This window comes from Aedes aegypti, chromosome 2 (genome assembly GCF_002204515.2).
Source record: "Aedes aegypti strain LVP_AGWG chromosome 2, AaegL5.0 Primary Assembly, whole genome shotgun sequence".
NCBI lineage: Eukaryota > Metazoa > Arthropoda > Insecta > Diptera > Culicidae > Aedes > Aedes aegypti.
Window position 1 is genome coordinate 436,528,107 of NC_035108.1, and position 20,658 is coordinate 436,548,764.

Genomic DNA, 20,658 nt, shown 5'->3' on the forward strand with positions numbered 1-20,658 from the left:
AGAAAATTTCTGCCTGAAGAACTGCCTGAAATTGGGCCATGAAATTTAAGAAGTATATCTTGAGACCTTGCAATGGAAACTGTCAGGGAACATTGGACAGATTATTTTAGGAATTGCTGAAAGTATTCCTGGAGTAGTTGATGATGTTAAAAATGAAATAATCATACAAGGAACATCTCCACAATTTTATTTTGAAGATTACGAACTGTTGATTCCTGAACATTTTTTTTTATAGAAATAAAGAACCCTCAGAGAAATTCTTCGGGTTAAAGTCATCTCTGGTGATATGGTTCTTGATTCTTTTTTTTTTCAAATTTTGTGGAATAAATTTTGAGGGTAATTATGAGTCAAAGTCAATTATAACATTGGCGTAGACAAAGGGGGCACGTGTTCCCCCAAACTCCAAATCCAAATTGTTTTACCCAGCTTTGATCACTTACTGCACATAGAAATATTATAAACCAGCCCATTTTACCAGAGCTTTCACTATGTGCGCCAAAGTTTTCTTAAATCTGGACTCCAATAAAAAAAATCAACCAACGAGGCTTGCTTTTTAACTCTGAAATCGGCAAAAAATAACTGTGTATTATTATATTCCATATATTCATATTGATAATTTTTTATTCATGTCCTTGAGCTGTCCAAAATTCATTTTGATGAACGCAAAATAAACGATGACAACATAAGATATGATCTACCCTGATGTCTACTAATCTACAATGTTTCATCATAGTTAAACATAAAATCTGTCCCCCGTGTGGATTATTCACTAAATAGGAAAGGTTGTTTTCATTTACGTCAGTTTAAACTTCAGGTAATTCAAGTAAAAGCTGTGGTTGTGTAAAGTTTCCCTTTTATGTTCGACTTTAATCCGGACCTAAGACATAATCTTCTGTCTGCCATCCTAATCATTGCCATAAATAATCCAACACAAACCCATTCCGTTAAATATCGAACCCTGGAAATGGAGTTTTATCGAACCCCTTGCTCCCATTATTTCTGGGCAGGTGGAAAATGTGTGGAAAGCCTCCAATTCATTAGAAAACTAAACAACACCTTCTCTAACAAAACTAACATTAAATCACCTCCCAGCACAAGCGCGACTCTTTCCCCAAACCCAAAACCGATACCTACTGTTTCGTGTGTGTCGAAAGTAGCCTCAAGCGGGATCGATGTAAAGTAGTGTAGTGCTGAGCAAGGGCGTAGTCAGAGGGGGACAGTGCTGACGGAAAATAAATTGAAAATCAACTGGTATATAAGGAAGGTGACTATTTCTCGAGTAACTTTTCAAAAGGACCTTTTTAATATTACCATACATTTACCACTTCTGTTGCATATTTTTTGTATGAAACACTAGTCAAGGACATTGTCTTTTGATCTATGGTGAAAAACTTTCCAAAAGCTTCAGTATCTTACAATCGAAAGAGAGTAAAAGAGGAGAGAATTTCTCATTGTTACACAGGTTCCTGACTACGCCGATGCTGCTGAGCCGAAGCATACAGAATGAAGATAATGGTGCCCATGTTTTGTGTACGCTATAACCGAGAGCTAAGTAAGATACGGCTGTGAAACCCTACTTTGTTGCTGCCTCGAAGAAGTGATTAAAGTGATAATAATAAAATGATTTTAAATCGCTCTTCATCTATTCGGTCCCGGTGGCGAAACCAACAGAGAGGGCCTCCGGATCCCGAGACAGCAATTCTACACCTGCTTGTGTGCTAATAAGAGAGCGGGTGTGTGCACGTGGAGCTCTTGTACACGGCAGGGGCTTATCTCCGACTGAATGAATTTTACATGTGAATCCATTTGTTGAAATAGCCGTCCTTGCTAATTGTGAGAGAACAAGGTAAAAGGCAAAATTGGTTCTGACTTTGACTCTTGGGGGGAGGGAGAGAAAAGGGGCTGGGAGTATTTTGAGTTTACTCATTGCCAAGTTGAAAACATGTAGCAATAGTAAAAGTCTATGGGCTGGGGATTGGTCCGTTTGAATGGTGGAAAAAGAATGATAATGGATTTGCGGTTCATATGGGAACTCGTATAGGAGCTGAATGAACTAATGAGGTGCTAAAATAATATTAATTGAACGATTAATTGTGTGAATCATACACGGTAAAAAATAGGCACCATGCTATCAATAGTTCTACACTTGGATTTGCCCTACTGTTGAATCTTGACAAAATCAAGGTAACAGCACTTGAATTCAACGTTGCATGTTTTGATTTGAAATAAAAAAAAAGCTAAAACAAACATTTCCGCCTGACCCAGATTTGAACCACCAACCTTCGGAGTGCAAGTCCAGTGTCTTACCTCGACACTAACTCGCATCTGTTGAAACGAACTGAATTGATCTCAATCACTTTCTACAACGAGCTGTCAATGTTTGCTCTCATACAAAAGACATGATGTTCAAAATCAACGGCTTTTCACTTCAGAGTCTAGTTCTAGAGACAGTAGAGCAAATCCAAAGTTGAAACTCTTCAAATCATGGTGATTTGTGTTTTGAATTGAGTCAAGTGATCAATCTATTCAATCGAACGTGCTGATTTTTTACCGTGTATGGGTCAGTGATGATGACAAAAGAGTAAAGAGCATGAAGGCAGCGTGGCCGAGCGGTCTAAGGCGCTGGTTTTAGGCACCAGTCAGAAATGGCGTGGGTTCGAATCCCACCGCTGTCAAGATTTTTTTTTTATACTAAATAGGGTTAAGAACTACTGATTGTACGACATTTCTCAGAATGACGTTCCCCAGCCCAGAAAAAAAAACAAAGATTTTTGGGGTGTTAAAATCCAGTTAAATGGTAAATAGTGAACGCATTCAACTGGAAAATTTAAGGAAAACCAAATTATAGTTTTCATAAAAGTTTTTCGTATTTTTTTTAACGAAAGGTTTGTTGCAGTCTTTTATTTATTGATCGGAGAATCTTTGTATAAAAAATTCTGGAAATTAATCAAATACAGCGCCACATATGGTCGTAAATGTAATTCAAACCGTTTGAACAATTTTTATATATTTTTGACGATCTCCTTACAAACTTCAAGCTCGTTTAGCCCCTCCTTAGAGTTGATGGACTCTGTTCAAATGTTTACAGTATTTTAATATAGTCTGATCAATATGGGTCACCCTAGTGCACACAGACTACGATATTTTGTAGCTATTTAGTTTTGCTATAAAAGGAAATTACCAAAGACAAGAGATATTTTCTAGTGTAATTGTGTTTTATTAATCTACATAATTACGAAGACAATAAACCCAGGAAGAACAACATATGTTCAAAAGAAGGGAGAATATGCTATGGAAGCAGAAAAACAACTTCCATCAATTTACTTTGTACATATAAGTAATATTACACTATAGAAATCACCCTTTGAAAATTAGAAAGAACAGCCATTTTCTTAGCCAAGGGAGAATAACTATGAAAACAAAAAACAATCCAATACCTTGGGTCAAGTTTGATCATAAAACATAGTATGACATATGTAAGAGCAGCTTATCTTAAATGGTGGTGCTAATTTTCCTCAAATGTTGGTTCTTCAAATGTCGTTTCCCCGAACGCCAGTTCCCAGAATGCCAGTGCCCCAAACCACCCGTTTCCCCGAATAGCCTAGTTCCCGGAAAGTCTTTAGTTTTTTATAATTTTCATAACTTTTTGTATTTCAAGATGGTTTACGAATCAGTCATCTGATATGCACCCTTTTTCACTTGATTGGCGGTTCTTTCGAGTTTCACCATCATCGGTATTTTTGGCGAGATGTATTTAGGATTGTACGACATTTCCCAGAATGACGTTCCCCAGAATGGGACATTCCCCAGAAATCCATTCCCCAGAATGGGACATTCCCCAGAAAAAAATAATAAGAGATTTTTGGGCTGTTAAAATCGAGGTAAATGGTAAATAGTAAATAGTGAAAATGTTTAAAACTGGTAAACTGGAACCGTTTGGACGATTTTTATATATTTTGACGTTTTTCTCCTTACAAACTTCAAGCTCGTTTAGCCCCTCCTTAGAGTTGAAGGGTTCTGTTCAAATTTTTACAGTAGTTTATTGTATCTAACTAATATGGGCCACCCTAGTGCATACATACTACGATATTTTGTAGCTATTAAGATTTGCTGTGAAAGGAAATTATAAAAGACAAGAGAAATTTTCTAGTGTAATTGTGATTCATTAATCTACATAAATACGAAGACAATAAACCTAGGAAGAACAGCATATGTTCAAAAGAAGAGAGAATATGCTTTGAAAGCAAAAAAAAATCAAATTCCATCAATTTATTTTGTACATACGAAGAATATTAGACTAATATAAATCAACCTTAAAAATACAGTTAGAAAGAACAGCCAATTTCGAAAGAAGGAAGAATAACTATGAAAACAAAACAAACATCCAATATTAGGTCAAATTAGATCATAAAACATAGTCAGAGCAGCTTATTTTTAACGGTTGTGCTACTTTTCTCCGAATGCCAGTTCCCTGAATTTCGTTTCCACGAACGCCAGTTCCCATAATGTCAGTGCCCCGAACACTCTGTTTCCCCGAATAACCTAGTTTCCCGAAAGGTGTTGAGCTCTCATACTGTCCATAACTGCATATATGTAACATTCGACAAAAGTAGGCATTAAGTAAATGGAGTACCAAGTTTGCATTTTATGGCAGTATGGGACGAAACTAAAATTGCCAAGAACTCAAAAGTGCCAAGAATGATTTGAGTATGTTGATTGAAAGTATATATCATTTGATGACTCTCCCCGGTATTAACTCGAAATTGTCAAAAATGTCGAATGTGACAGACATGCACTGCCCATAAAAGCATAACTGTCCCATATTGATTTTAGAGCCAACACCTTTTTCTATCCTAACATCCATGTTTTAGCATATATTTTACCAGACATATAAAAATTTACACATTTTGTTCGAAAAATTTGTTGAAAAATATGAAGTTTATGCAGTCCCATATTGGAAAATAAAGGCATAACTGTCTCTTTATGAATTTTGAACCCAAATAGCAACTGCAAAACGTCAATTCTGTTCAAGTTTATATATTTTGCTGATCAACAAAATCAAAATGAGTTATCTGTGCGGTTGTGTTAAATGAATTTGGCATGTAGAAATGTACTAGAAAATCAGGAACAAAGAAGTAAAACTTCAAACTTCGAGCGCTATTTTCTCAATGCCTACTTTTTCCATATGGGACAGTTATGCCTTTATGGGCAGTGCAGTTATGGGCAGTATAATTGGTCGGTGTTCATACAGACCGGACTATATGAAATTTTGGCGTTCTAAATATACGTGAAGGACTCCATCAATTCTGATTTTTTTTATGTTATGCTTATACAGTATTATTATCGAATAGATAAGTTCCATTACCAAAGCGAACGATGCGAATATTCTGATATTTCGAACCCCTGAGTTACATTTTCCTGAAACCATTGAAAAACACTTGGTCCAGTATGTCTAAGCACCGACCAATTGTCATAACTGTCATAACACCGCCTGGTTGTAGGACATTTCCCAGAATGACGTTCCCCAGAACGCCATTCCCCAGAATGACGTTCCCCAGAATCCCATTCCCCAGAATGAGACATTCCCCAGAAAACCATTCCCCAGAATAGGACATTCCCAAGAATCGTTTTTATATATTTTTAAAGAGTGGGAAGAAATAAATTTGGATTTATTTAGTCTTTTGTCGTTAAAAAAATGTACTTACCGAATTGATGTGAATTCCCAGACGCTTCAAATCCCGGACATCGACATCAATTCACCCAAAATATTATTTCTTTTAAATTGTTATGGATCTCAAGCGAATACAAGTTGAGTCCAAGAAAATCCTTTTAAAGGAGAGTGTTTACTTACCTTGTCTCTGGAAAACCATCCAAGGAGCCGCCCATAAACCACTTGGTCAAATAGAGGGAGTGGGAAGGTTCTGGCCAAGGACCACGGCCCATACAAATTTCAACAGAAAATCACGCAGCGGGAATGAGACGGTCTTGAAAATCCAAAATAAATGACTACGTGATTCATGGCCAGACCCAACGAAAATCTGATGGGGAAAATTCTGTTTTAATGCTGTTGCACATGATTGTGTTACTACTCCCTGAAAGTTAAATCCCCGGAAGCCATTTCTCCGAAGAAGGTACACGTACAAGAATAGACTTTAAGAACTGTGCGGTGAACTAGCAAGAATGATTAGCAAAGAAAGAGGGAGATTCTATAGATTATAAGGTCATTCTAGACTAACCACATCTTGCCAAAAATGCCATGGACGGTTTAATTCGAAAGAATCGCCAATCAAGTAAAGAAGGGTGCATATCAGATGACCGTTTCATCCATCACCTTGTAACACAAAAAGTTATGACAATTATGAGAGCTAAAATTTTCTGGGAACTGGGCTATTCGTGAAAATGAAGTATTCGGGGAACTGACGTTCGGGGAACCGACTTTCGGGGAAAAGTAGCAAAACTGTTTGAGATAAACTGCTCTTACATATGTCACACAATGTTTTAAGATTAAACTTGACCCAAGCTATCCGAAAAAATATTTGTTTTGTATTTATAGTTATTCTGCCTTCTTTTAAAATTGGCTGTTCTTTCGTATTGTATTTTCAAAAGGTGATTTGTATTACTGTAATATTCTTTATATTCACAAAATAAATTGGATAAATTTGTTTTTTTTTTGCTTTCATAGCATAGCTTCTTTTCAACATTGGCTGTTCTTCTTAGGTGCATTGTCTTCGTAATTATGAAGAATAATAAAACATAAATTCATTAGAAAATTTCACTAGTCTTTGATAATTTCCTCTTACAGCAAACTACTCTAATTCATTAGAGGATGGATGCTGAGCAGCATTCATCCCCTATGAAACCTACAAAAACTTAAATTTGGTTTTCCTCAAATTTTCAACTTAATTGTGTTTCTTATTTACTATTTACCATTTACCTGGATTTTAACAGTCCAAAAATCTCTTATAATTTTTTTTCTGGGGAAAGTCCCATTCTGGGGAATGGTTTTCTGGGGAATGTCCTATTCTGGGGAATGGATTTCTGGGGAATGTCGTACAATCCACCGCCTTGAATGTGAACGAACCTGTCATCTGATATGCACCCTTCTTTGCTTGATTTGCGGTTCTTTCGAGTTTCACCATCATCGACATTTTTGGCAAGATGTACTTACATATTTAGTCGAAGATAATCTTATAATCTATTATATTATTATCTTTTATATCTTTTAATCAAGTTCTTTCAAGTTCAGCACCCAGTCCCCAAAGACTATTCTACATAGAACTGCATTACTTTTTGGGAAAACGAGTCATTCGGGTGCCTTTTGGGGAAATGGGTCATTCGGTGAGCTGGCATTTGGGGAAATGATATTCAGGGAAATGACAATTGCGCAATCATGTTAGGCAGATGTAAAATTATTAAACAGTATTTTTCCTTTAAGACTTTGGTTGGTGAACCACGTACTCATTTATTTTGGTTTTTCAAACCCCCTCCTACCCCCTTCTTTCGTCTTTTGTCCGAACAAACATTTTGAAATTTGTATGGGCCGTGGTTTTTGGCCAAACCATGCACCCCCATAGATGACCAAGTGGTTTATAAACGGTCCCTTAGATGGTTTGCCTAAGAAAAGGGAAGCAAACATTCTCCTTTTAAAATGTTTTTTGGACTCCATTCCGATTTTATTTGTTTGAGATCCATAATAATGATTTTGATCAAATACACGGGTAAAAATGTGTTCCTGAACCCACGAAAATTATTCACAAAATCATGAATATGCATATTCATAGCACATTTTTCCATATAAAATCAGACCATGAATTCATAATTCCAGGTACAGATTTTTTCCGTGTAATACATTGGGTGAATTGACGCCTGTGTTCGATTTTCGAAGCTTCTGGGAACTCGAATAAATTCAGTAGGTACATTTTTTCAACGACAAAATAAAACTAATATTATCGTTCTCCACTCTTCTAATACGTATAAAAACGATTCTGGGGAATGCCCTATTCTGGGGAATGTCCCATTCTGGGGAATGGGATTCTGGGGAACGTCATTCTGGGGAATGTCGTTCTGGGGTTTGGCTTTCTGGGAAATGTCCTACAACCAGTAACGACGTCCAATCATCGCTGTCTCCCTTTTAAAAGGCACAAATGTCTCTTCTATGGCTCGACGATCAATTCCGATCGATATCGTCCGCAAAACCCAGCTCTTATAATAGCTCCTTCGAGAGCAACGTTGAACAAAAGGTTCGAAAGCGCATCTCCATGCTTCAATCCATCTAAGGTTACGAAGGAGGTTGAAGTCTCATCCGCAACCCGCACACTTGATTTCGATCCATCCAACGTTGCACGAATCACTCTAATCAGTTTCGCCGGAAAACCGTGTTCTACCATTATCTGCCATAACTCGTTTCTCTTTACTGAATCGTACGCCGCCTTGAAATCAATAAACAGATGGTGAGTCTGCAAGTTGTATTCCCGGAACTTATCTAGGATTTGTCGCAAGGTAAACATTTGATCCGTCGTTGATCGGCCCTCACGAAAACCAGCTTGGTATTCGCCGACGGAGGACTCCTCCAGCGGTCTCAATCTGTTGAACAGAACACGCGACATTATTTTGTACGCCGCATTGAGGAGCGTTATTCCTCGGTAATTGAAGCACTCTTCTGTGCCCCTTCTTATACAGAGGGTAGATGAGGCCCTCCAGCCAGCTAGCAGGCAATTTTTCTTCCTTCCGTAACCTTAACAGAGTACGGTGCAGTATTTCGTACAGCTGCTCACTATACCGTGCTTGAAAAGTTCGGCCGGGAGCTCGTCTTTTCCAGCAGCCTTACAGTTCTTCAACTCCTCGATCGCTCTTCTAACCTCATCTAGCGTCGTGGGCTCCACAGCTTGTCCATCGTTGCTGATAAATAATGTGTTCTCAGACGCGCTTCTCTCCTTTCAACAATTGTTCTCTCCTTTCAACAATTGCTCGAAGTGTTCTTTCCACCTGGCAGCCACCAAGATTTTGTCTGTCAGCAAGTTACCTACACGGTCATTGCACATGACGGGAGACGGCGCAGTTTTTCTACGTACGCCATTGACAGTTTCGTGAAATCTCCGCATATCATTTTGTTCCATGCTGTTTTGCGCCTCAGTAATGATGTCTTCTTCATACTGCCTTTTCTTTCTGCGGTGAATACGTTTCTCGGCTGCTCTAGCTTCCTTGTACCGCTCTCTACTCTGCCGGGTACCAGACACTAACATCCGGCTTCTGGCAACATTCTTCTCATCCGTCACATTCTGGCACTCCTCATCAAACCAACCGTTTCTGGGTCGTCTCTGAGCAGTACCTATCACCTCTCGCGCTGCTGTGCTCATCGCACCGTGGATAGACTCCCACAGATTGTTGAGGTTGTCGCCTACGTTATATCCCCTTATCCGCTCATCAAGCTTCCGGCGGTACTCGTTTGCTACACCTTCTGTTGATAAGCGCTGGATATTAAAACGCAACGGTCGCTGTATTCTTGTGTTCGCCACGGTAGACAACCGTGCACGAATTTCACTAACAACGAGATAGTGATCAAAGTCGATGTTTGGGTCTCTAAAGGTCCTCACATCGATGACATCCGAGAAATGCCGGCCGTCTACCAAAACGTGGTCTATTTGGTTGCAGAGCTCGCCATTTGGGTGCATCCAGGTAAGAGCACACGAATTTTTGGTTTTGAGAGCTTTTTAAAAATAGTGATATTTTTATGTAAAATTGTTTTTGAGATGTTCAAGGTTTCCGAATTTCACGTTTTCGTTTATTTTCACCTTTTTCACAATAATTCTCCCCACCAAAAACCACCCCCTTTTCAGTTTTTCCTTGTTTTTAAGTAAAACTTGATTCAATTTTCTTTCCAATACAGCAGAAAAATCGAAAATCGATTGAAATTACGTGAAGTTATTACGATTTGAATTTGGAGTTGATTTGACCCCGTTACACAGAAAAGAGAAGTATTTAATTCATTGAGTCTGTTGCATGCTTCTTTGTCAGCGAGCAACAGAATCTGGATAAATAGGGTAACGACTGTTTATTTCGTTCTTAAACGCTAACAGTTGGCGCCAGCGGTAAAAAGTACAGGCAACAACCTTTTGAACATTCAGTTTCTTTCACTGGCCGCCGAGCGACGACACTGTTGTTTGTATTCCACCCATTGATCACGCTACGCTGGATTCTCAAATTTCTCAAACTTTCAACACAAGCGCATGGAAGTCGGAGAACTGTCAAAACGGAAGGAAAATAATGAAAAACGTAAATTACTTGCAATTTGGAAACTGGATCAAAAAAGTATAGTGATTAGAAATCAAGTGTAAAGTGAATACATAACTTTTTATGTTTAGTTCATCTTCCGTGATGCTTTCTTTGCTTCAGGATTTCGTTTTTACTACCACTGAAAAAGAGCCATCTATTGCCTTTTCAGTTTTGAATATCGCCCTATTATAGAGGAAGGAATAATTGGGGTTATTACTAGAAGCGTTTCTGTAATTTAGTTGGACATGGTATATGTTTGATCTAGGGTTTGGAAAAAAATGCAATGGTATAGAATTGTCTATCCAATATTTTCACAAATTCTGAAACGTCTTTCAAATATCTCTCGCTCTACTTAAACTTCTCACAGCGAAGACATGTCTTCCAATGTGGCATTTCTTCGTAAAAAAAACAATCGATTTCATACCACTTGAATTACTTTCATCAGCCAATCCCAACGCACAATTTCGCAGACCCAATCAACCATGAGCAATAAAAAACAAGCTCGTTTTTCACCCATTTTAAAATTTCCCTTATTTTGCAAAGCGTTTCGTTTTCCGAAAGGACGACTATTTTTCTACATTCATCCGTAAAATTTCCTCCATTGCCTAATTAGATCAAGTTGCTGGTTGGCAACTTTTCCACACTTCGTTCAGCTGCTCCCTCACTGGCTGCGTTGATGCGTAGGGGAACAAACTGTAAAATGCACTATCGCAATTTCACTAAGTTTAAAAAAAATCGATTATTTAATACGATATTTCTATCGATATTAACTCCTCTATGAAAAAAAAAAACATTTCCTAATGTCTACTTAAAAAAATAAACAATTTAAAACCGATTTTAACAATCATGGGAACAAAAAATTCACAGTTTGAATTGAGATTTTACTTACGGGGCGCATATTATTCCGTCGTTTCGTTCGTTTCTACAAAACATACAGGAGGGAAAGTACCTAATTTGCGTGACAGAAGAGGAAAACTGTTATGGGGTGCATCCTGTCACAACCAAACCGGAAGCTGGTTTCAATTTTTCGGTCCTCTAAATTCAATTTAGTTCAAGTAGTTTAATTAATTTGGGCGCAGGCAGGAACTGGGCTCGGTATCGAAAACTTTACGCAACCATTTTCTGTGCTTGTACTTACGCAAAGAAGTTTTATTTTAATTTATTCCGCACTTCACAGTGCTGCTGATTGTATCCTGCCTCGTATCATGTAAAAAACCAAAACTATTCACACCTTATTGGCATTCGACCGATCGCAAAGCCCTTTCCTCATCGACAGCCAATTTAAAGTTGGGTCACGTGCTCACATTCAATCAAAACTTCTCCACTTTGAAAACGCAGCTAGTTCCGTTTCCTGGAACATTGAAAGCTTCCAACTCGTCCTACAACCTTTTTCGTTTGGGAACTCGCACACAAGACAAGAGCAATCGAAGGCAAATATTGTGCAAATAAAGGCATTCTTCATACGGGGAATGGGGGAACCGATCTGCGTTGTATTGTGCCGGAGGGATTTAAATTGTCCTCAGCAGTATCATTATAATTAAATTATTTCTGAGCAAATATGATTGCACCGTTGTCAATTATACTTTGCAGTCTATGGGGAGAATCCAAGCAGAAGAGAATGGGACAACGATCGTTCCTGTTTGGAAACTTTGCTAGATTTCTACTGGTCCATGAAGGGATAGCTTGCTCCATTGGAATATTGTTTTGAGTTTAGAGATGTGAGCCGCATAGAAAGCTACATGTTGTATCGCATTCTCAAACTGGTTCAATGCTATCAGCCTGAATTATGTCTTGGATTATGGTAGAGTAAATTAAAAACAAAACAATATTTGGTACAAAACTCACATACAGTCAACTCTCCCTTACTCGATATTGAAAGGTCCATCGAGTTAAGGAGGTATCGAGTTACAGAACACAAAATCGATCTAAGGGACCATCGAGGTACAGTGTAGCATATTACCTTTCAACCTTTTTCCAATAACTAAAATTAAACATGCAACTATCGCAAATTCCATGGAGAGCTGCTTTTCGCAGACCCTCCAAGTTGACATGTAAACTGTAAACTCATAACAACAAATAGCAAGTGCCTTCCGCACTTGCTGTCCCAGAAAAACTGCCACATTTGAAATTATTGTTACCACATGTTTCTTTCCGGTGGTCTAGAATGCAAGACCTAAACGCAGCACGATTGTTGTAATAACATTACCCACATTTCTTGCCAACTTCTTTTGGTAACCTTCGTCACCAACACTTACGGAAAACGTACGCGATTGGTTGGCCATGTTTTGAACCATCTTTTGTAAAAGGACTTAAGTACCTCCTCCTAGAATAGGCTGTGTAGAGTTAAGCTTCATAGGTTAATACTTCATGAATAAAAATCATTCGAATTCACCACGCGAACCTGTGCGGATGCCTCTCCGTAAAAGTATATCACAGCCAGACATTACAACATAGCCATGAAAACCAACATTGACTATGGTTCTCTAACTCGATATCGAGATACAGACTATCGAGTAAGGGAGAGTTAACTGTATAAATTTCATACCAAACGTACCGTTTTGACTCATATTCCGAACACTTAAGACCAACAGTGACTTCAAATGCATCTGATTGGCAAACATTAGCTGGTATTTGTGTAAATTTTAATAACTTCGCAAAGTCTAACTGTTAGCTGTTGGATGTACCGATAATAATGTTGATTTAATTAGTCTTAGTATTGTTTTTACGCAAAAGAATGGAAAAACTTTTTGATTCAAATGCCGAACACTGTGTTAATTCTGTCTCATATTCCGAACAGCACGAATAAATCGTATTCAAATGAAAAATTCCGCGAATAAATTTATCTGAGCTTGTACCACTGGCCTCAAACTAGAGAATTATCTTATCACTACTCCGAAAATCGAAAATCGAAATCGAAAATCGAAAATCGAAAATCAAAAATCGAAAATCGAAAATCGAAAATCGAAAATCGAAAATCGAAAATCGAAAATCGAAAATCGAAAATCGAAAATCGAAAATCGAAAATCGAAAATCGAAAATCGAAAATCGAAAATCGAAAATCGAAAATCGAAAATCGAAAATCGAAAATCGAAAATCGAAAATCGAAAATCGAAAATCGAAAATCGAAATCGAAAATCGAAAATCGAAAATCGAAAATCGAAAATCGAAAATCGAAATCGAAAATCGAAAATCGAAAATCGAAAATCGAAAATCGAAAATCGAAAATCGAAAATCGAAATCGAAATCGAAAATCGAAAATCGAAAATCGAAAATCGAAAATCGAAAATCGAAAATCGAAAATCGAAAATCGAAAATCGAAAATCGAAAATCGAAAATCGAAAATCGAAAATCGAAAATCGAAAATCGAAAATCGAAAATCGAAAATCGAAAATCGAAAATCGAAAATCGAAAATCGAAAATCGAAAATCGAAAATCGAAAATCGAAAATCGAAAATCGAAAATCGAAAATCGAAAATCGAAAATCGAAAATCGAAAATCGAAAATCGAAAATCGAAAATCGAAAATCGAAAATCGAAATCGAAAATCGAAAATCGAAAATCGAAAATCGAAAATCGAAATCGAAAATCGAAAATCGAAAATCGAAAATCGAAAATCGAAAATCGAAAATCGAAAATCGAAAATCGAAAATCGAAAATCGAAAATCGAAAATCGAAAATCGAAAATCGAAAATCGAAAATCGAAAATCGAAAATCGAAAATCGAAAATCGAAAATCGAAAATCGAAAATCGAAAATCGAAAATCGAAAATCGAAAATCGAAAATCGAAAATCGAAAATCGAAAATCGAAAATCGAAAATCGAAAATCGAAAATCGAAAATCGAAAATCGAAAATCGAAATCGAAAATCGAAAATCGAAATCGAAAATCGAAAATCGAAAATCGAAAATCGAAAATCGAAAATCGAAAATCGAAAATCGAAAATCGAAAATCGAAAATCGAAAATCGAAAATCGAAAATCGAAAATCGAAAATCGAAAATCGAAATCGAAAATCGAAAATCGAAAATCGAAAATCGAAAATCGAAAATCGAAAATCGAAAATCGAAAATCGAAAATCGAAAATCGAAAATCGAAATCGAAATCGAAAATCGAAATCGAAATCGAAAATCGAAAATCGAAAATCAAAATCGAAAATCGAAAATCTCAAACGCAAAGTTTTGAAAAATCCAAAATCACGAATCCGAAATCCGAAATCGTAACTAAAAATTATGAGAAAATATATTTGGAGATGCGGGGCATCGATCCCCGTACCTCTCACATGCTAAGCGAGCGCTCTACCATCTGAGCTACATCCCCTCATGTATGAACCGAATTTTTATGTTGACCTGGTTATAAGATGGTCTCCGTTACCATATTTACTGGCTCAAAACTCCATCTTCCCCACAGAACAGCAATAACCGAATCACTATTCGACGGGAACCCCTTTCATCGCCCAGCGTTTGCGAGAACTTGTATCAAACTATACCGAGTCCACTCTTGTTTGATCAAGAAACTCTAGGTACAGCTCAGCTATAACTTCAGCTGCACGTTGCTAAATCTGCAACATTGTGTCCTTAGCATTCAACTTGGCGACTGCTTTCGGGGTTTGAAGATCGGAAAATATTTACGAAGTTTTTCTCTCTCTCTCTCGCACAATTGCATCCCACTCGAGTGCGACAACGACAAATACCGGGCGAATAAGACAATAGGACAGCTGCCAAGATTTGTTCAGTGCCTATCGTTTGGTAGACACATTCTAGGGTTCTGCAGCAGCTTGAGATTCACTGCTGGGTGCATAATTGGGAAGCAGGGTATACCATAAAAAACACTGTTGGAAAAGTCATGGTCAGCCTAAAAATGAAAAATATGCTTAATAAAGGCAATTTTGTAAAACAAATCACGTTTCAAAAATCTAACATTGATTTTTTTTTTCTGAGACACCCTAACAGGAAGTCTTTCTAAATGAAATATCCCTTCTTTCACACATCAGGTAGGAACCCGCTTAGAAAGACTTTCAATCGACTGGTATAATGTTTGAACAAGCTTGTGTTGACCTCCCGGGGACACTTTGATTGAGTGTCTTTAAACCAAGTGATAGGAGCTGTCGAACTGAAGCTATTCTCCGTCATACCTAATTACGACTTCATCCACTTTGATGATGGGAACGAACGATAAAACACAAAAATCAATATCCCCTTCTTCCGAATGTATCTAAGTAACGCTCATCAATGTCGTTCTTGTCGTGCATGTTGTCATTCTGATCGGGATATTATTGCACCGAGATCCCTTCGGGCGCCTTAGATAGACTCCATATCATTTAACGGGAGATGTCATGTCATCAGCATTTTAGAGTGATCGGTAGTATGGGGGGAGGAAGTGAAAAAGATGCACCTTCACAAAACAGGAAAGACAATTGAAAAGCACTAGCAAATCAATAATCGATAATGTTTATTCGTCAAACACGTTGTTGGGATGTGTCGTTTGAGAAGAAGGCTGAAAGATGTTAAATTACACAGTAGAGGTGGACAAATCGATTGAGTTTGAGGAGGGAATTAAATTGTGAAGAGATAAGTGACTTCATCCGGGAAATTCAGAACAGTTACAAATTACACCTGTAATTTTGAAGTGATGAACTCAACAAGCCAACAAGCCAATGAAGATTTGTTAAGAAATACTATTTACAGAAGCCGTTGTCTGTCGTCATGTTTGTCTGTCACTCTATCTGTGATGCTTTGCAGGCAAGGTGACAGAACTAGCATACAAATTGAAGATGAGTGATATACCTCTAGGCGTTAATTTATACATATGCTAATAGGAAAATAAAGAGTAAAGCACATATTTCATAAATCTTCTAAAAAAAGCCGCCACCGCAATATCTCCAAGATAAAAGGTATTTTAGTCAAATTCGATCATTTCGTACGATAGTTATATCAATTGTAACAATCACAGAAAAACATTTCCCAGTTCCCACATAAAAACATTTTTGGTAACTTTGGAAGTAAAAGACGTACACAGATAAAAATACTTATATTCAATGTAGCGTAAAGAGAAGAGTATACACGGGTAGAAATCAGAATCCAAAAACAAGATTATGACTCATGATATCATGATTCCAGCGTGTTTTCGTCTTATGAAAATACACCATGATTTGGACTCATGATATCATGAGTCAGATTGCCGTAACGCAACACACGCGTTAGGTTTTTGTAGCTGATTGCTCGGAATCATGATTCAAATGCCAAAAATGCTGAGCCGCGCATCCGTTTATGATCGACAAAATAAAAAAAAAGTTAAAAATAGCATAATATTGATATTCGAGCCAAGAACCTTCCGATTGTGAGCCACGTACTCTACCACTCAACCACTACGTCATCTTGAAATTCGAGTGATCGATACGAATGAGATGAAGCGAAGTGCGCCGCTTAGTGTTTTCACACTGGATGTTACGCTTATGAGGAATCATGATTATGACTCCAGGAACCATGATTTGTGATCCTGATATTATGACCTAACCAATTTATGAATTTCATGATTTGTAAATCATGGTGTGGGGATCAGATTTTTATCCGTGTAGTAAAAGTAAATCAAATTCATTTATTGTTACAGCATCACGTTTAATTTTCAACTAAAGATACTTGAATGTTACATGATCGTGCCAATTTAAAGTGCATTCGATTGAAAAATAGGCGATTAGTCGTTGACATTTCAGTTTATTTTGATGCTCCAAATATGTGCATGAAAATAAACTGTAATTTAAGTACAACATATGTTTAGCTGTGTGGGGCAAACTGCGCAATACTTGATGGTTTCTCAGAGAACATTGGTTAGATTTAGCGTTTCCAATTCTCCCGGGATTTGACTTTCCGGGAAATCTTAAAAACATAGAAATACATCAAATTTTATGGAATTTTTCTTTTAAATTATTCGTATTTCAGGTTAACATGAAAAAACATATTTAAATGCTTATGTAGTGTAAACTGAAGAGCGCTGTAAAAACAGACTAAATTCATGTATTGTTACAGCATATTATGGATTTGAGTAAATTTAGATATCATGTTCAACTGAAAATGCTCAAAATTTCCTCAAACGTGAAAATTTCAAGCAAATTTGATTGAAAAACAAGTGATTGGTAGTTGAAATTTGGATTCTATGACACTACCCCGAACGCCACTACCCCGAACGCCACTACCCCGAAAGCCATTACCCCGAATGGGTCATTACCCCGAACGCCACTACCCCGAACGCCATTACCCCGAATGGATAACATTTTGAGACATATTCTAGTTAGAGAGTGGGGAGATAATTGTCCGATTCCTTTTGAGTATTTCACGAGTTTGGCTCAAAAATGTATTTTTCAAATATTAGAAGATAAAAAAGCAGCTAGTTGTTCAGCAAATAATTTGTACACACAGTGGCGCGGGAAGTGGGTAGGACAGGTAGGACATGTACTACGCACGAAAACACCTGGGTAGGACAGTCAAAGGATTGTCCTACCCACTGTTCTACAGCAGAAAGATTGAAAAATAAATTAAACAATTTATCATTTCTCGAAGACTTATTCAAACAGACTCAAGTCAGAAAAGTTCACAAACTTACTTTATCAATCATACGTGTTTCGCGGACAAAATTCTACACGTTCCGCTGTAAACCAACTCGATTTTCCACTTTTGGAACGTTTAATTTCCGGATTTACAAAACGACGAAAGTAAGATTCTCCACTTTTGCAACCTAGCCGCTACTTTCGCCGCTCCATTGTATGGGAGACAAAGTAACTTAACCACGAATCAAAACAAAACACTACTTGAGTCGATTTTACACTGGTACAAAAACGTCGTAAGTAAATGATTGAAACGGCTTATCATTTTGTCATACATTTTTTGTGAAAAATGATAGGAACTACCTAGTGTTTTAACGCGAGCTGATTGCATGCAAAATTTAAGCGATATACTCGGTAAATAAAAAATCAAATAGGGGATTCATTTTAAAACAGTTTTAGAAGAAAGGTGGTGGTTCTTCTTAATTAATTTTCTCAAAACCGTATGAAAATTACTTACGTCGATTTGAAAAAGTAATCGAGATTTGTTCAATATGCATCCAAACACGATCAACGTCGTAAGACACGATAATGGATTTGATGGAGTTTCTGCGTGATGAAACATTTGTCAAGCATCTTCAGTTTCTCCTGAAAAGTTTTGCGATTAGGGTCACTTGTTTGCAAAGAAAAACAAACTACACAAATTGGCACAATAGGGTCCTAAAGCCCTGTCCCAATTTTAGTGCCAAACGCTTAAGTTTAGGCCAAAAACACATGTTTACTCAATTTTCAAATATTTTTCGTTTATTTGAGTCCAAAAAACATTTTTTTAGATTTATTTAATATTTTGTCACACCCCTTGGCTTAAACTCAAAATTTGGGTGTATTTTGTTTTCCGTGTTCCTTCTGAAATGTCAGATAGGAACAACCCCAGTGATAAAACTAAAACCCCGACTAAGCGAACGTCAAACATGATCGAAAGTGTCAAGGTTCATTTATAGACGCAATTTTTAAATTAAAGTTTAAATATGATATAGTCGTTATTTGAGCGGGAAAATTGCTAAAGTCGTTGCAGTAACATGCTCTTTCGTGTTATTGAATAAAAACAAGATTTCATAAAACATTTTAGGACCCCATTTTTGGTGTTTATCCATTTGTGATCTACAAATAGATGAGGAAATAAGAACAACCTCTTTGGTTATAAAGGCAAGTAGTTTGGCCTATTTTTGTCAAATTTGTTTAATAAAGATATAAAAATAAAGGATATTCATTTATTTTTCATTCATTTACAAAAGTTGATCCAATGAGTAATCCCAAAGGCAGGACTGATATTAAGTTTCTTTTAAGAGATTTGGTCTCTATTTTAATGCAAATCTCTAAGAAATCTCTATTTTCAATAGAAGGTCCCTAAACTATCTATTTTAACCAAAATGCTGTCTAAAGTCTCTTTTTCCTTATTCTGCTTGCAATGAATCCTGATGCGAAATTGTACAAGCTCCAAGTAACCTTCGGAGACTATAACGTGTTCAACAGGCCCTTCAAGAATTTCGTCTCAGATTCCTCGAAGAAAAGCTTTAGGAACTATCATATTGTTTCAGTATACTTTCAGGGTCTCCTACAGGCATCTCTCTCAAGAAATACTTCTAGCATTATCTCAACCGATTCTTCCAAAATTTTTTCCAATGATTTTCCAAAGAAAGCTTAGAAAAAATCGTTTAGATGTTGATCCAGGAAGTCCATGAGAACTCCAAAACTACTACCTCCAGTAATTTCCTCAAGTATTACTTTGATTACCAAAACTATCCTAGAATTTCTTATGGATTTTTTTTTTCACTAATCCTTTATCCGAATCCTCCAGTTGTTACTCTAGGAGATCTTACAAAGATTCGTACAGAGTGCAGAGTGCAAGAGTTTCTTCGCCTGTGCATGTGGATTTCTTCAAGAATTCATTCACGTTTTCTCTCAGAAATCAAAAATTCCTTGAGGGGTTCTTCAAACAATCAGTTTTACCAAGCATTTATTGAATAGTTTGTCAAAAAAATTCCATGCAATCTTCAAATTTGATTTAATTTTTTTTCTAAATTTCCAATATAACAGCAATATTTGAATTGCTCCAATATAACAGCAATATTTGAATTGCTTAAGAAATTTCTATAGAGCTGTTTTTCAAGAAATTTCTTAAGAAAATCCTAAGTAATACTACTCCAAGATTCGAGCGATTTTTAATCAGAGAGTTATTTCAGAGAACCTTGTTCATTATGGGTGACTTAAACGAGTTTGTAAGAGGTTTATCTAGGATTTCTTTAAAAATTCCTCACGTATTTATTTTTCAGAAAGTTTTCTAGTTATTTCCAGGAGACATTCCTGGAAGAAAAAAAAAACTTTCAAGATTTATGATTAGTTTCCTGTTTCTTTCAAGAAAAGCAAAGAAATCTCTTAACTGAATGGGTCAAGTAATTTCCTACAGGGAGGTCCATTTGATATTACATTTCTTCTAAACTGCGTGCTGCGATAAAAAAATGAGATCTTCTTAAAAATTTCGGCAAGCAATTTTTCATGCATCTAGATAATCGGATACTTTCCTTTTCAACAGCAAACCAGCATATAGGTACTTGAGAAAATCCCAAAGAATTCATTTTTTGTAGAAATCTTAGATGTAATCTCTGGAGCAATTGCCGAAAGTAAATTTGAAGAAATCTCAAGTTGAAATCTTGCATAAATACTGAAAATCAAATTTTACAGGAAATCCTTTGGAATCTCTGGTGAAGTTATTGATTGAATTAAAGAAAACGTTTGGCCGGGAATATTGGAGGATGTGCCAAAAAAATCGATGGATGAATCACTGTTTAAAATCGT

At 36.8% G+C, this 20,658-nt stretch overlaps 1 protein-coding gene and 1 non-coding gene across 3 annotated transcripts in view; one reads left to right on the top strand and one right to left on the bottom strand.

Moving 5' to 3' along the window:
- Positions 1 to 20,658, bottom strand: part of LOC5567018 (neuronal acetylcholine receptor subunit alpha-7) — a 414,734-nt gene that overhangs the window by 61,301 nt on the left and 332,775 nt on the right. The window lies entirely within an intron of this gene.
- Trnal-uag lies at positions 2,596 to 2,675 on the top strand. The gene has a single exon. It is a non-coding gene; the product is annotated as a tRNA-Leu (tRNA).